Raw genomic sequence first — 17856 nt, 5'->3', positions numbered from 1 at the left:
CAAACTATGGTACATATACACAATGGAATATTATGCAAGAACAATGATGTACCTGTGAAGCATCTCATAACATGGCTGAAACTGGAGGACATTATGCTGAGTGAAATAATTCAATCACAAAACAACAAATATTGTATGAGACCTCTACTGTAAAAACTCATGTAAAAGTTTACTCACAAAAAGAAATAATGCTTGTTGGTTACAAGGGATGGGAGGGGTGGGGGGGACTAAACAGACAATAGATAAGTGGTAACTTTAGTGAGGGGTAAGACAGTACACAATACTGGGGAAGCCAGCACAACTTGTACCAGGAAAGGTCATGGAAGCTCCATAGACACATCAAACTCCCTGAGGGACTGAATTGCTGGTCGGAGGGCTGCGGGGACTATGGTCTCCGGGAAATCTAGCTCAATTGGCATAACACAGTTTATAAAGACAATGTTCTACATTCTATCTCGGTGAGTAGCGTCTGGGGTCTTAAGTGCCCGTGAGCAGCCATCTAAGATACTCCACTGGTCTCACTCCTTCAGCAGCAAGGGAGAATGAAGAGAACAGGATACAAGGAAAAGATTAGTCCAGAGGACTAATGGACCACAACTATGATGGCCTCCACCAGACTAAGTCCAGTACAGCTAGATGGTGCCCGGCTACCACCACTGACTGCTCTGACCGGGATCACAACAGAGGGTCCTGGACAGAGCTGGAGAAGGATGTAGAACAAAACTCTAACTCACAGAAAAAGACCAGATTTACTGGCCTGATAGACTGGAGAAACCCTGAGAGTATGGCCCCCGGACAACCTTTTAGCTCAGTGGTGAAGTCACTCCTGAGGTTCACCGTTCAGCCAAAGATTAGACAGCCCCATAAAACAAAACAAGACTAATGGGGCACAACAGTCCAGGGACAAGGACTAGAAGGCAGGGGGGGACAGGAAAGCTGGTAATAGGGAACACAAGCTTGAGAAGGGACAGTGTTGACATGTTGTGGGATTGTTAACCATTGTCTAGAACAATATGTGTACTCACTGTTTAATGAGAAACTATTTGTTCTGTAAACCTTCATCTGAAGTTTAATTAAAAAATAATAATTAAAAAAAAGGATTCCAAATACATAAAAAGAAATTGGTGAAAAATGAATATTTAATACATTTAATATATAAAAATTTGTAAGTGTCATGTAAAAATGTAAATTAAAAAATAACCAAACAGTATCCTTACTAGCAGACAGGATAAACATAAGTACTAAAAAACTAAACAGTCTTAAAATGAAAAGATTAATAGTAATGAAAAGTTGAAAAGAAGATCTTATTATTGGAACTTTTATAAAGTGAGTTTTTAGAGTGCACAAACATTGTTATGATTGAATTGAGAGCGGAATTTTGTGAAATATTTTCCTGGCTTAAAAAAAGCACTAGGAAATGGTGAGGTATTTATGAGCTCACCCCACATATTTTTCTCTGACTCCTTCGTCTTCAAATAATCCTAACTCTCAGTTGATAATTTAGAAAAGTATTTTTAAACAACTCTGTGTGTGTGTGTGTGTGTGTAGGCAGTAGGTGTGAAACCTATTTATCAACAGCAAGCTGTATTTTGTTTCAAAGTGTTACCAGTTTGTCTTCGCCTTGTTTAGTTTGTTCATGGATGATGGTGATACCAATGCCTAGCTATGTTTATTTCTTTCAAAACTTTTATGTTGCAGTGACATACAGTAAAATGATCCCCAGTAAGTCATACCGTCGGATAAGCCCCTCTCCTTAAGTGCAGGTACAATCTGTGACTTGCTTCTAGCCAACAGACTATGGCAAAAGCAATGGGAGAGTCACTACGGTGATTAGGTTACATAATGTTAGACTCTATCTCAGTGAACTGGCCTGGGAGATTCTCCTTCCAGCTTTGAAGAAGTAAGCTGCCACGTTGTGAGAGCATCTGTGAGAAGGCAATGTGGCAAGGAACTGTGGGCGACACCTCAGAGACGAAAATCACCCCAGGAGACAGTCAACAAGAAAACGAGGATCTCATTCCTACAACCTCAACTCTGAACTCAGGCACAACTCAACTGAACACTGCCAACGACCCAACAACCACGTGGGCTTGGGTGGAGAAAAAAAAAGAAAAGGAGCTCCAGAAAGAAAAATAGCCCAACCATTGTGATTACAACCAAGCTTAATCTGCACCCAGACTCCTGATCCACGGAAACTGAGATAATAAATATATGCAGTTTTAAGTCACTAAATTTGTGGTAATTTTGTTATGCAGCAATATGTAACTAATACACGTTATAATCCACTAGTTCAGAAAGCCTTTGAACTTGAATAACAGTCATCTTGCAAAAAAGTTTTGCCTTGCCAATTGATATTTTCTTCCTCCTTTTCAGGATTTCTCTGTTCAATTCTATAGCACATGGGGTTGCCATGAGTCGAAACTGACTCAATGGCAATGGGTTTGGTATTTTTTTTTTTGCCAGGGGAAGGATTTCAGAAATAGAGAAAAATGCTTTGTAAATGTGTATACCTTTGTCCAATTCAAAACTTAAATTCAGAAAATAATTCTCCATTTATGAGTCTCAAGACATAAATGAATTAGATTCAACATTTACCAAAATACTTTTATTTTAGTACTTAAAAATTGGCGAGTATATCTCCAAACCAGTTTTTTGTTTTTGATGCTTGTGCTTCATTATTTTTTCAAATTAAGTTTTTATTTTAAACAGTTTTAGATTTACAGTATTATTGTGAAAATAGTACATACAGTTCTCACCTAGTTACCCTTATTATGAATATCTTCGTATGGTATGTTTATTACAATTAATGAAACAATATTGATACATTACTATTAACTATAAACTTGTTGCTGTCGAGTCGATTCTGACTCATAGCAACCTTATAGGACAGGGTAGAACCGCCTCATAGGATTTCCGAGACTGAAATCTTTACGGAAGCAGACTGCCACATCTTTCTTCTACAGAGCCGCTGATGATACTTTATTCGGAGCCTGCTGGCGCGGTGGTTAACAGCTCAGCTGCTAACCAAAAGGTCAGCAGTTTGAATTCACCAGCTGCTCCTTGGAAACCCTATAGGGCAGTTTCTACTCTATCCTATAGGGTCGCTATGAGTCGGAATGGACTGGACAGCAACAGGTTTGGTTTTGCTGTTGTTGTTCAAGTATTTTGCAGAATGTCCTTCAGCTTGGATTTATCTGACTTTTTTTCATGATTAGACTGGGTAATGTGTTTTTGGGAGGAAGACCACATAGGTAAAATGACACATTTATCGTATTATATCAAGGATTGTTGTTGCGTGCCATTGAGTTGATTCCGACCTGTAGGGTCGCTTTGAGTATATCAAGGGTAGATACTATCAATATTACATATTGTTTTTGAAGTTAACCTTGTTCACCTAACTTGAGGTAGTATTTGTCACATTTCTGTACTGTAAAATTGTATTTTTTGACTCCCTTTCCATATTGTACTCTTTAGAAGAAACTCGCTATGCGCAGCCCATACTTAAAGAGTGAGAAGTCATGCTCCTCCTTATTAAGGGCAAAGTATCTACATAAATTATTTGGAATTCTTCTGCATAGACTATTTATTTTACCCCATTAATTTATTCATTCAATCACTTATTTATATCAGTATGAATTCATGAATGTTTATTTTATACTTCGGGTTATATTTTACTTTGGAATATAACTTTATTTATATTGTTGTTCAGATTGTTTAAATTGTTCCAGCTTTGGCCATTGGGAATACTTTCAGTTGACTCCTGTATCCCTTTGACATACCCCCATTACTGTGTGTGCATTTTTGTTATTGTTATCGTTTTAGCATTTCCTTACTTTCTGGTACTATAAGATGCTTGAGGCTCATCTTGTATATTTCCTGCCCTGACCCTAGAACATGCCATTACTTCAAGGAGTGCTGGCTCTTTTACTGGAGAATAGTGTTAGAAACAAAGCTCTGAGTAGTATGTGTGCCCATTGCTACTTGGGTATCATTGCTTCTATGCCAAAATAGTTTTTTGGTCTTTAAATATGGGACCTCAGAATGTTCCTATATGTATAATTTATTTTAATTAATTCAACAAACCTTTTTACGGAGATTAATAGATGCCAGGGGCTGTTTTAAGCATTTTGCAAATATTAATTCACTTAATTCTTATAACAACCTCATACCAACAACAACAAGATAGGTACTACTATTATCCCTGTTTTATGAATAGAAAAAACCAAGACACTGAGAACTTCAGAAAAGTGGCCAAAGCCCTGAAGCTAGTAAGTGGCAGAGCCAAGAGTGGAACCCAAACATCTGGCTCCAGAGTTGGAGCACAAACAACTGCAACATACTGTTTCACTGTGATGAGGACCTCACAAAGTTGCCACACAAAATTTATTAATTAGCAGACAGCCCAAGATGGCAGCTTAGTCAGGTACATTATGCTGTCCCCCTACAGCAAAGAACCAAGAAACTAAGCAAAACAGATACAGATGACAATCTGGGAACCCAGAACAGCAAATGGAAGGATGAAGAATTCAACTGAACACTGAAGGAAGGAGAAACTGAATGAAAATAGTGAACAAGGAGACTTACAAACTGTAGGTGCCCTGCCAGCCTGCCTGGTGCAGCGTGGCCATCTTGAGACTAAGTAAGCAGCATTCCCGTGTGAGAAGCACAGGAAGGCAACTTCACAGATTCCCCAACAGGAGACAGAGATACTATGTAGACAAACCTAGAGCAAAGGAAGGTGAGCAGAACATAAACTGGATCCAGGTGATCGTAGAGCAGGGAGGGAGTCAGAAAACAGGGACAGAAAAACTCACCAGCGATGGTTCCTGATCATTTGGGCAGGTGGCCCTGGCAGAATGGAGGACGCTTGAAGTGGTGACTAGAGATCCCCCACATATCTGGACTCCGGACACCCCCACCTCCTCACATTTAGTTGGGGCTAAGTCCTGATCACTGGCTGTACTCTGTAGGGAGTACTCCAGCACCACACCAGAGACTGGGGCAACACGATCCCCTCCCCTCCCCCATTGTCCTCCCAGAGACCAGTGGTAGTCCCCCGCCTCCCACCCAGCAATTCACGGTGTGCCCTCCCACACCATCAGACCTGCAACCAGAGGCTTCTGCCCACGCTGCCCCTCCCCAAACCACCCAGCCTGCCCGGAGACCAGTGGCACAAGAACCCCCTCCCCTATTCCCGCCACTCCACCCACCGGTGACCAGCAATGTGATTTCCTGTGCCATCCACCTGGTGACTAGTGACCCATGCACCCTTGCCCCTATCACTCAGCAACCAGCAGTGTACACACACAGTACCCTACCCAGCGACCAGTGAGAACGCTCCCTGCACCCATACCCCAGTGACTGGCCATACAGACACATTACCTCATCAGAAATGCCAGTCACAGCCTGACAGATGCCGTTTGCACCTCTGTCAAATGATGAACAGGAGATCCTAGCGTCCTCATCCAATACCACCCAGCTGCAATATAACAATCACACACCCAAACAGTTCCTGCAGGCTGTCTGCACTTGCACTGAAACCCCTTGATATCCAACCATCTACTGAGACACCAATTCGTGCACATACAGTGGGCCTACCCTGTCCATTTGGATAGCACTCCCTCACTGTGGATATGGAGATGTCCTGCCCTGACCGCCAGAGAACATAATACTAACTGCAAGCACCAACTCAGAAGGACCCCATGGTCCCACAAGGGCTGTGGCAGGGCCCTGACCACCCAACTCTTGTCATTCAATATCAAGGAAAGAACCTGCTCTCCCACCTTCACTCAATCTGGTAAGGGAAGATATATGAGCATAATCACAGAAGACTCGCATGTGGGTGAGACTCACCAGACCCGCTAGTGAGAGGAAATCACGTCCAGACAACAGACACTTCCAAAGTCACACACAGACAAGAACCATAAGACAATAACAATTAAAATAATACAAAAGAAGAAACACGTTCTAAAGAGAAAGGGAAGAAACAAAACTCCAGATATATCAAAACACATTTTAAAAATCAGCACAAAACAAACTTACGTACAATCAACAAAGAAATATATTAATTAATTAATTAACACTGTAATGCCTCAGAGACAGCAGACAATAACAAATCAGATGAAGAAACAGGATAAGATGGCTCAAACAAGTGAGCAAAATTAAGGGGCAGTAAATCTTACTGAGGAAGAGATGGTAATGGAATTACCTGATAAGGAATTTGAAAGACTTATATATAGGATCCTCAAAAAGATCAAGGAAAACACAAACAAAACCCTAGAATAATTCAGGAAAACAATATAAGAACAAAATGACAAAATAGGCAATTAGAAACCATAAAGAAACAACAACTAGAAATCCAAAAGATTAACGATAACAATGAAATATCAAAAATAGATAACTCAATGGAAGGACACAGATGTAGAATTGAATCAATGGAAGAATCAGTGAAATAGAGGACAAATCCTTTGATACTAATTTGTTTAAGCAACCATCAGAAAAAAGAAAGAAGAAAAATGAAGAAAGCCTAAGAGTTATGTGGGACACTATCTAAAGTAATAATTTACATGTAATAGGAATTCCAGAAGAAGAGGGCGGAAAAAGCACAGAGAGAATTTTTAAAGGTTTATTAGCAGAGAACTTCCCTAATATCATGAAAGATGAGAAGGCTTCCATCCAAGAAACTCAACGAATGCCATACAGGATAGACCCCAAAAGAAAGTCATCAAACATATCATAATCAAACTTTCCAAAGACAAAGAAAGAATTCTGAGAGCAGTTCATGAAAAACAAAATATCACCTGCAAAAAGGCACCAATAAGACTAAACACTGATTTCTTGGCAGAAACCATGTAGGGAAGAAGACAACGGGTTGACATATAGAAAACCCCAAAATAAAAGAATCGTTAAACAAGAATTCTACATCCAGCAAAACCATCTTTCAAATACGATGGCGAAACTAGACATCCCCAGAAAAACAGAAGTTAAGAGAATTTGTAAAAACCACACCAACCTTACAAGAAATATTAAAGGGAGTCTTTCAGACAAAGAACCAACGATATCAGACAACAACCTGAGATTAAGACACATGACAGCATCACCCAGATATCAACCCAGATAAAGAATGCACAAAAGAAAAATAAAACTGAAAACAGGGAACTGGAGATGTCAATCTGTAAATGATCACAACTTCAAAACAAAAAGGGGATTAAATGGTGTAGTTATAGGACTTCCAAATGAAGAGGAAGTCAAGGCGATATCAAGATATAACAGACTTTTTTAAACTTATGAAGATAAAGGTAAATTTCAGAGTAAACACAAAGAAAATTAATAAATCTAGTCATCAAAATCAAGAAGAAAATAAAAATAGACTCAGTAAACACAAAATTAACAACAAAGAAGGATATGAAAAGAAAATCCATAAACCAAACAAACTCAGCATGGAAAATTAAGTGGAACAAAGAAACTGTTAATACTGCAAAAAAAGCACAACAAAATGGCAGCAGTAAATTCATACCTATCGATAATCACACTGAATGTAAATGGTTTAAATGCAACAGTCAAGAGACAGAGAATAGCAGAATGGATAAAAAAACATGACCCATTAATATGTTGCCTACAAGAGACACACCTTAGACACAGTGACATAAATAGGTTAAAAATCAAAGAACGGAAAAAATATATCAACAAAACAGTAACCAAAAGAGAGAAGTGGCAATAATAATCTCTAATAAGTCAAAATCAAAATCCATTGTAAGAAACATAGCAGGGCATTATATAATGATTAAAGTGTCAATACACCAATAAGATATAACCATAATAAATATTTATGTACCCAATGACAGAACTCCAAAATACATGAAACAAACTCTAACAAAATTAAAAAGAGAAATAGACGGTTCTATAACAACAGTAGGAAACTTTAACACATCCGTTTTGATGATGGACAGAACATCTAGAAAGAAACTCAGCAAAGATACAGAAGATCTAAATAACACAATTAACCAGCTCAACCTCAGACATATACAGGACACACAACCCAACAGCAGCACAGCACACATTCTTCTCCAATGCACATGGATCATTCTCCAGAATAGACCATATTTTAGGCCACAAAGCTAGCCTCAATAAATTCAAAAACATTGAAATAATAGAAAGCATCTTCTCTGATCATAACTGTATAAAACTAGAAATAAGGAAAAAATTTAAATATATCAAAATTGAATAACACCTTATTTAAAAACTATTGAGTAATAGAAGAAATTAAAAATAAAACTAAAAAATCCTTAGAATCAAATGAGAATGAAAACATAACATATCAAAACCTTTGCGACACAGCAAAAGCAGTGCTCACAGGAGAAATTACAGCAATAAATGCACATATCAAAAAAGAAGGGCCAAAATCAATAGCTTAACCCTACAACTCAAATGAATAGAAAAAGAGCAGCAGAGAAATCCGTAGTCATCGAAAAAAGGAAATAAAGATCAGAGCAGAAATAAATGAAATAGAAACAGAAAAAACAATGGAAAGAATTAACAAGACTAGAAGTTGATTCTTTGAGAGGACTAATAAAATTGACAAACCACTGGCCAAACAGACAAAAGAAAAAAATGAGAAGATGCTAATCATCAAAATAAAAAATGAGATGGGTGACATTACAACAGAACCAACTGAGATAAAAAGGATTATAACAGAATATTATGAAAAATTGTACTCCAACAAATTTGAAAACTTAAAAGAAATGGACAAATTTCTAGAAACACACTATCTACCCAAACTAACACAAACAGAGGTAGAAAATTTGAACAGACCCATAATAAAAGAATAAATTGAAGACATCATTAAAAATACTCTCAACAAAAAAATGGTCTGCTCCAGATGGCTTCACTGGAGAATTCTACCATACATTCAGCGAAGAGTTGACATCAATTCTACTCAAACTATTCCAGAACATACAAAAGGAAGGAATACTCCCTAATTTATTCTATGAAGCCAACCTAAGCCTGATTCCAAAGCTAGGCCAAGACATCACTAAAAAAAGAAAATTACAGACCAATATCCCTCATGAATATAGCTGCAAAAATTCTCAACAAAATTCTAGCCAACAGAATTCAACAACATATCAAAAAAAATAATACATCATGATCTAGTTGGATTCGTACCAGGGATGCAAGGGTAGTTCAACATTAGAAAATCAATCAATGTAATTCACCTCAAATAAAACCAAGGAAAAGAATCACACGATCATCTCAATGACACAGAAAAGGTATTTGATAAAATCCAACACCCTTTCCTGATAAAAAATCTCAGCAAAATAAAAATTGGAAGGAAATTCCTTGGCATAATTAGGGCATATATGCAAAACAAACCGCCAACGTTTTTCTCAATGGAGAAAGGTTGAGAGTGTTCCCCTTGAGATGGGAATGAGATAAGGATAACCTTTATCATCACTCTTATTCAATGTTGATTATTCAATATTGTACTGGAAGCCCTAGCTAGAATAATAAGGCAAGAAAGGGAAATAAAGGGTATTCAAATTGGAAAGGAAGAAGTAAAACTATTCTTATTTACAAATGACATGATCTTATACATAGAAAACCTCAGAAACTCCACAAGAAAGCTACTGGAACTAATGGAAGGATTCAGCAAAGTGGCAGGGTACAAGATCAAAACACAAAAATCTGCTAGGTTCTTCTACACTAACAAGGAGGACTCTGAAAAGGAAATAAAAAAATCATTACCATTTACAATAGCCTCCAGAAGGAGGAAATACCTCAGAATAAACCTAACCAGGAATGTAAAAGACTTATACAAGAAAAACTATAGCACAGTACCACAAGAACCCAAAAGAGATCTACATAAATAGAAAAATATTCCATGCTCATGGATTGGAAGACTTAACATTGTGAAATTGCAACATTATCAAAAGCGATCTATAGATATAATGCAATCCCAATTCAAATCTAAACAACATTCTTTAATGAAATGGAAAAACTAATCTGCAACTTTATATGGAAAGCAAACAGCCCCCAAATAGCTAAAGCAATATTGAAGAAAAAGAACAAAGTAGGAGGCCTCACACTTCCCTATCTCAAAACTTACTAAACAGCCATGGTAATCAAAACAGCCTTGTACTGGTTCAATGACAGACACATAGACCAATGGACAGAATTGAGAACCCAGAAGTAAATCCAGCCACCTACGGGCAGCTGATCTTTGACAAAGGGTTAAAGGCCATTCGGTGGGTGAAGAAATAGTCTCTTTAACAAATGGTGCTGGCAAAATTGACTACCCACAGGCAGAAAAATGAATCAGGATCCAACCTCACACCATGCACAAAAACTAACTCAAAATGGAGCAAAGACCTAAATGTTAAAGCTAAAACTGTAAAGTTCCTGGAAGATAACATAGGGTCAAAATTAGGGGACCGAATTTTTGGCATAAATAACCCATAAAACAAAACTAAAAATGCACGAACAAGAGAAGATAAATTAGATAACTGAACCTCCTAAAAATTAAATACTTATGCCCATCAAAAGACTTTACCAAGAGAACCTACCGACTGGGAAAAAATCTTTGGCAATGACATATCCGACAAGGGACTAATCTCTAAAATTTATAGAAAACTTCAACAACTCAACAAAAAAAAGACAAACAATCCAATCAAAAAATGCACAAAGGACATGAACTGACACTTCACCAAAGAGGACATTCAGGCGGCCAACAAATACATGAAAAGATGCTCTCTATCATTAGCTATTACCTGTACCTGTACCAGTTGCTGTCGAGTCAATTCCAACTCATAGCGACCCTATTGGACAGAGTAGGACTGCCCCATAGGGTTTCCAAGGAGTGGCTGGTGGATTCAAACTGCTGACTTTTTGGTTAGCAGTAGTCATGGATTGAATTGTGTCCCCCAAAAATATCTGTCAACTTGGCTGGGTCATGATTCCCAGTATCGTATAATTGTGTACCATTTTGTAATCTGATGTGATTTACTTATGTGTTGTAAATTCAATCACTATCATCTAATAAGATGGATTAGCGACAGTTATACTAATGAGGCATACAAGACTGGATAGTGTCTTGCCAATCTCTTTTGAGAAATAAAAGAGATGCAAGCAGAGACACAGGGGAACTTCATACCACCAAGAAAGTAGTGCCAAGAGCAGAGTGCGTCCTTTGGACCTGAGGTTCTTGCACTGAGATACTCCCAGACCAAGGGAAGACTGATGACAAGGACCTCCCTCTGGAGCCGACAGAGAGAGAAGGCCTTTCCCTGGAGCTGATGCCCTGAATTTGGACTTGTAGCCTACTAGACTGTGAGAGAATAAACTTCTCTTTGTTAAAACCATCCACTTGTGGTATTTCTGTTATAGCGAGTAAGACAGCAGCCAAACACTTAACCACTGCGCCACCAGGACCCTATCATCAGCCATTAGAGAGATGCAAATAAAAATTACAATGAGACACCATCCTCCCCCTGTAAAAAGGGCAATGATCAGACAAACAGAAAACAACAAATGTTATCAAGGTTGCAGGGGGATTGGAACTCTTATACATTGTTGGTGGGATTGTAAAATGGTACAACCATATGGAAAACAGTATGGCACTTCCTCAAAAAGCTAGAAATAGAAATACCTTATGGTCCAGCAATCCCACTCCTAGGTATATATCCTAGAGACATAAGAGCAGTGACATGAATAGACGTAGGCACATGTTCATTGCAGCAGTATTCATAATAGCAAAAAGATGGAAATGATCTAAGTGCCCATCAAAACACATGAATGGATAAACAAATTGTGGTATAAACATAGAATGGAATACTGTATTTTTATGTAAATAACACACACTTTCTGTTTGTTTGCCAGTCACGCTCCCTCCCCCCTTCAAGGGACCCTTACAAACACTGCCGTGCCAATCCTCTTCCACATGTTATTGTAAAAAAAATTAGCATAGCGCACTTAGGAAAATACCTCGCAGGGGGAGGGTGTGGCTGGCAAATAAAAGCAGAAAGCCCGCAGTTTCATAAAAACACAGTACTACGCAACTATAAAAAATAATGAGGAGTCCATGAAACATCTTATAACATGGATGAATGTGGAGGACAATCTTATGCTGAGTGAAATAAGTCAATCTCAAAAAGACAAATATTGTATGGTCCCACTATTACAAAAAGTCAAGAATAGATACACAAACAGATAGCAAAGTTCTTTGATGGTTACCAGGGATGGGAGGGCAAGGAGGGGGAATCACTTTCTACATAGTAGACGCTTGTTACTTTTGGTGATGGGAAAGGCAATCCCAAATATGGATGAAGTCAGCACAACTTGACCAAGGTAAATAAATACACTAAGAAGTAGGCAAGAAAAAGGGACAATTTCAGTAAATGCTATAATATATACAATTTTGCAACAACAGTAAAAACAACCAAAAAATATGTGTGTGGTTATGCAGGTAGACATGGATGCATATATGTATATAGGAAGGCATATACAAATACATGCATATACATGTATAGGTGTATCTGTAGACCTATGTATACACATGTTTGTGTGCGCTGCACATATATCCACATATACAACAAACCACATAGGGGGCACAGTTACGGAGGCTTCCTGACATATCAAACAACTCATGGGATTGCTTTACTGGGTCAAAAGGCCTGGAAACGTAAGTCTCGAGGGACAGCTTAGTCAATTGGCATAACATAGGTCACAAAGACAATGTTCTACATCCTAGAACAAAACTCAAATTCCTAAAAAAGTCCAAACCTACTGGACCAATAGGAACCCCTGAGACTATCGCCCTAAGATACCCTTTGAACTTGGAAAAGAAGCTATTTCTGCAGATCACCTTTCAGCCAAATGTAGAATGGCTTGTAAAATAAACAATATCACCCTTGAGTAATGTGCTCCCTTAAACAATCAACTATATGAGACCAAATGGTCAACAGTTACCCAGAAGCAAAGATGAGAAGACAAAGAGGGAAAGGGAAGATAGATCAATGGAAACAGACAAACGGAATGAAAATAAGGAGAATGCTAACACATTATAAAAATTGTTACCAATGTCATGGAACAATCTGTATAAAAATTGTTAAATGGGAACCTAATCTGCTGTGCAAACTTTCACCTAAAGCACAATAACGTATTTTAAAAAAGAAAGAAATTATAGAATGGGAAAATTATAAAATTAGTCAATGAATTAATTAATTAATCCATCCATTCACATTCTCTAACAAATATCTATTATGTGCCAAATTCTTTGCCGGAAGTACGTTGGTGCTTAATGCCATTTTACATATCTCTTGGCAATTAAAAATGACAGAGGAGGCTGTTGGAATGCACTCCTTGAGAGAACTCTGGCAGCTGCCAGGGATGAAGACGGTATATAAAAACCAGCCCACTCAGTGGCTGCAAATATACTTTTGTATGCTACAGGTAATATTCAAGAACTATAGGCAGAGCCTTATTTATGCCATTTCTATCCATTTATCCTTTCCATAAGTTTTAAAGTGGGGGTTTAATATTTTTTCCCATAGAGGAAATTCCAATGTTCATTACGCTACTATTCTTTTATATAATATTTGAATGAAACTGTCTTTCATGAAAACCATTGAACAAAGCCCAGAATTCCATTTACAGCTCAATGGAGAAGAAAATTAAAAATATGTACTTACTTTATAATTGTCCTTAGTAGGTGGTTCCAGGAGACCAAAGTTGAGATAATCTAAAAGAAAAGAAGCAAAATAACAATACTGAATGCAAATATCTTACAGGACCATTTGCTTTGGGGTCATTTATCCCAATCTATTTTAGTAGATAGAGCACTGTGAGGCATCCCGTGACTTGGGCTTAGTTTTCAATAGCGTTTTTCTTGAAAAGAGAGTGCAGGTTAGGGTAGGGATAAAGCTTGGCAGAAAGGACTCCCCAAGAAAAAAAGAGGCCGAAATGAAACCACTTGCAGTCAAGTTGATTCTGACTCATGGAGACCCCGTGTGGCACAGACTAGTAAAATGGGAGTGAGGGATTGAGTTCTTGTTGATATTTATACACTCCTTGGAAGAGGATGCAGGATTAAGCAAAGGGAAGCTCAAGCACAAGGGCCTTCATTTTTAATTCCCAGCAAGCACCCACTGAGCCTTCTTCCTGGTGTAACAAACATAGGGACATTTAAAGAAGAATTAGCAGACACAGTCCCTGTAATGCAACAATAAAAATAGGTCAATAAATGGGGATAATACATGGGCTACATTCATAGGGCAGGGGGGTGTCAGAAGCATGTCTGATTGAGGAGACTTCAAGGAAGAGGGCGCATGATCTATTGGATCCTATCGATAATGAGGCAGGGGAAGGTCTCTCAGATTTTGTGTCTGTCATCATAACTACTTTATAACCTCTCATTGATAAGAAATGCATTTTAGTATCTCTGGGAGCACCAGCTAGACAATTTAATTAGTCTATCTAATATAGTTCCAAAAGTACCAAGAGGGTCAAAGCCCTCCAGAAAACTTGTTAAAAATAAACAAGCAAACAAAAACCTACATCATTGAATTCTTAAATATCAGAGTGTCACTTTCATTAAGAACGAAATACTAAGAACTGTTCAGTTGTTTAGGTTTCTAAATATCCTTCATTTTTTATTAAAAAAAAAGAATTGTTAATAATTCAAGCAGAAAAAGTATAGCACCTGACATGTTGGAAAAAATAGAACACTCTGCTGATTTCAGGGTATTCAGTGATGTACCAATTATTGCAATATGCCTTGTAGTCAATACACCAAGGACTCATATTCCTCCAAGCATTTAACAGAGAATTGACTACAGTTAAAGCACAACTAGGAATTTTACTAAAGAATTAATAAATTCATCTTTTTGAACATAGACCAGAGGCAGTATATTTCAGTGTAAGGGTTTTGGGTAAATTATTGAAACACTGTGTGTTCCACAAATGATAGCTATTATTCGATTTGTATTTCCAGCAACCTAAAAATTCTGTTCTAAGATAGATTCTTAATGTTTTTCTTACTCACAATAATTTGTATATTCTTAAACACAGGTACTATATAAGAGGTTCTGGTTTAATGAAATCTATCTTTCTAAAGTGTTCAAACGTGATTTTTATAACTGAAAAAAAAATCTGTAAAGTGGTTTTTACATATTTTCCCTTATCTCATAGTTGCTTTCTTGACATACAAACATATTACAGACGTATTACTTGAAAAGTGACATTCTAAGGTTTTTCATTGTTAAGATATGGAATCAAATCAAAGTGAATTCACAGTATCTTACATTTTTAAAATATATATATATATATATATGTAGTTAACTCTGTTTCAGACTTTCAGATTTCACTGAAAAAACAGGTTCTTGGTTAAAATGGCAAAGTGAATAAAGGAGCAGTTACCAGAACTGACCTAGGGCCCTGATAGTTTTCTCTAGTATCAAACTAGACAGGTCATTAAAGACCATGCTAGTTGGTGGTGTCCACGTCCTTTGTGTGAGACCAGGAGAAGAAGAGGACATCACATGAGAAGGTGTAAAGCACTATGCTCTATTGTCTTTATTGGACAAGTTTCACTGATCTGTTCAAAGAAGTATACTGAAATGCAGCCTATTAGCTTACCTATTTTTTCTTAGAGATTGATGAGTAAATGATGGAAGTGGGATGGATAGAACATGAACACACATAAATGCAGGTGTAAATAATCAATGGAGTACATCCTCCTTTCTTTACACAATAACTTTTCATGGAAACATATACAAAAAGAGAAATTTTGTAGATTACATACATATCTGATTAATTTTTTTTCAGTTATTCTTTTTAATTGTACTTTAGATGAAGGTTTACAGAACAAACTAGCTTCTCGTTAAATAGTTAGTACATATATTGTTTTATGACATTGGTTAACAACCCCACATGTCAGTATTCTCCCTTCTCAACCTTGGGTTCCCTATTACCAGCTTTCCTGTCCCCGCCTGCCTTCAGGTCCTCGCCCCTGGGCTGGTGTGCCCCTTTAGTCTCATTTTGTCCTATGGGTCTGTCTAATCTTTGGCTAAAAAGTGAAACACTGGAGTGACTTCATTACTGAGCTAAAAGGGTGTCTGGGGGCCATAGTCTTAGCTTTTCTCCAGTCTCTGTCAGGCCAGTAAGTCTGGTCTTTCTTCGAGTTAGAATTTTGTTTTACATTTTTCTCCAGCTCTGTCCAGGACCCTCTATTGTAATCCCTGTCAGAGCAATCAGTGGTGGTAGCCGGGCCCCATCTAGTTGTACTGGACTCAGTCTGGTGGAGGCCGTGGTAGTTGTGGCCTGCTAGTCCTTTGGACTAATCTTTCCCTTGTGTCTTTAGTTTTCTTCATTCTCCCTTGCTCCCCAAGGGATGAGACCAGTGGAGTATCTTAGATGTCCACTCACAGGCTTTTAAGACCCCGGACGCTACTCACCAGAGCAGAATGTAGAACATTTTGTTTATAAGCTATGTTATGCCAATTGAGATAGATGTTTTCTGAGATCGTGGTCCCCACAGCCCTCAGCCCAGCAATTTGGTCCCTAAGGGAGTTTGGATTTGTCCATGGAGCTTCCATGATCTTACCCTGAACAAGCTGTGCTGGCTTCCCCAGTATTGTGTACTGTCTTACCCTTCACCAAAGTTACCACTTATCTATTGTCTATTTAGTATTTTTCCACCCCCAACCGTCCCCTCCCTTGTAACCATCAAAGATTGTTTCTTTTTGTATGTAAGCCTTTTCATGAGTTTTTATACTAGTGGTGTCATACAATATTTGCCCTTTTGTGATTGACTTATTTCACTCAGCATAATGCCCTCCTGATTCATCCATGTTGTGAGATGCTTCGCAGGTTCATCAACATTCTTTACTATTGCCTAGTACTCCATTGTGTGTATGTACCATAGTTTATCTATTCATCTGTTGATGGGCATCTAGGTTGTTTCCATCTTTTTGCTATTGTGAACAATGCTGCAATGAACATGGGTGTGCATATGTCTATTCGTGTGACAACTCTTATTTCTCTAGGATATATTTCTAGGAGTGAGATTGCTGGGTCATACGGTATTTCTATTTCTAGCTTCCTAAGGAAACGCCATATTTTTCCAAAATAGTTATACCATTTTGCATTCCCACCAGCAGTGCGTAAGAGTTCCAGTCTCCCCAAAGCCTCTCCAACATTTGTTATTTTCTGTTTTTTTGATTTGTGCCAGTAATGCCGGAGTGAGGTGGCGTCTCACTATCACTTTGGCTTGCATTTCTATAATGGCTAGGGATCGCGAGCATTTCCTCAATGTCTGTTAGCCGCTTGAATATCTTCTTTGGTAAAGTGTCTGTTCATTTCTTTCGAACATTTTTAAACTGGATTGTTTACCTTTTGCTGTGGAGGTGTGAGATTTTCCTGCAGATTTTAGAGGTTAGACCTTTGTCAGATTTGTAATAGCCAAAATTTTTTTCCCAGTCTGTTGGTTCTCTTTTTACTCTTTTGGTGAAGTCTTTTGATGAGCATAAGTGTTTAATTTTTAGAAGATCCCAGTTATCTAGCTTATCTTCTCGAGTTTGTATGTTATTACTTATGGTTTGTATCCTACTAATGCCTTGTATTAGGGTCTCTGGCATTGATACCATTTTTTTCTATGATCTTTATAGACATTGGTTTTATATTTAGGTCTTTGATCCATTTTGAATTAGTTTTTGTGTATGGTGTGAGGTATGGGTCCTGTTTCATTTTTTTACAGATGGACATCCAATTTTGCCAGCAGTATTTATTAAAAATACTGTCTTTTCCCCATTTGATGGACTTTGGGCCCTTGTCGAATATCAGGTGACTGTAGGTGGATGGATTTAC

At 37.9% G+C, this 17856-nt stretch overlaps 1 protein-coding gene across 3 annotated transcripts in view; it reads right to left on the bottom strand.

Moving 5' to 3' along the window:
• NCALD (neurocalcin delta) overlaps positions 1-17856 on the bottom strand; it is a 368091-nt gene that overhangs the window by 240474 nt on the left and 109761 nt on the right. For all 3 annotated transcript variants that reach the window (XM_023726022.1, XM_023726023.1, XM_023726024.1), the window contains exon 2: positions 13683-13732. The gene's annotated coding sequence lies outside the window, so the exon portion shown is untranslated. The remainder of the gene's footprint in view (positions 1-13682; positions 13733-17856) is intronic.

This window comes from Trichechus manatus, unplaced genomic scaffold (genome assembly GCF_000243295.1).
Source record: "Trichechus manatus latirostris isolate Lorelei unplaced genomic scaffold, TriManLat1.0 scaffold00009, whole genome shotgun sequence".
Taxonomy (NCBI): Eukaryota; Metazoa; Chordata; class Mammalia; order Sirenia; family Trichechidae; genus Trichechus; species Trichechus manatus.
This window is presented reverse-complemented; position numbering and strand designations above follow the sequence as displayed.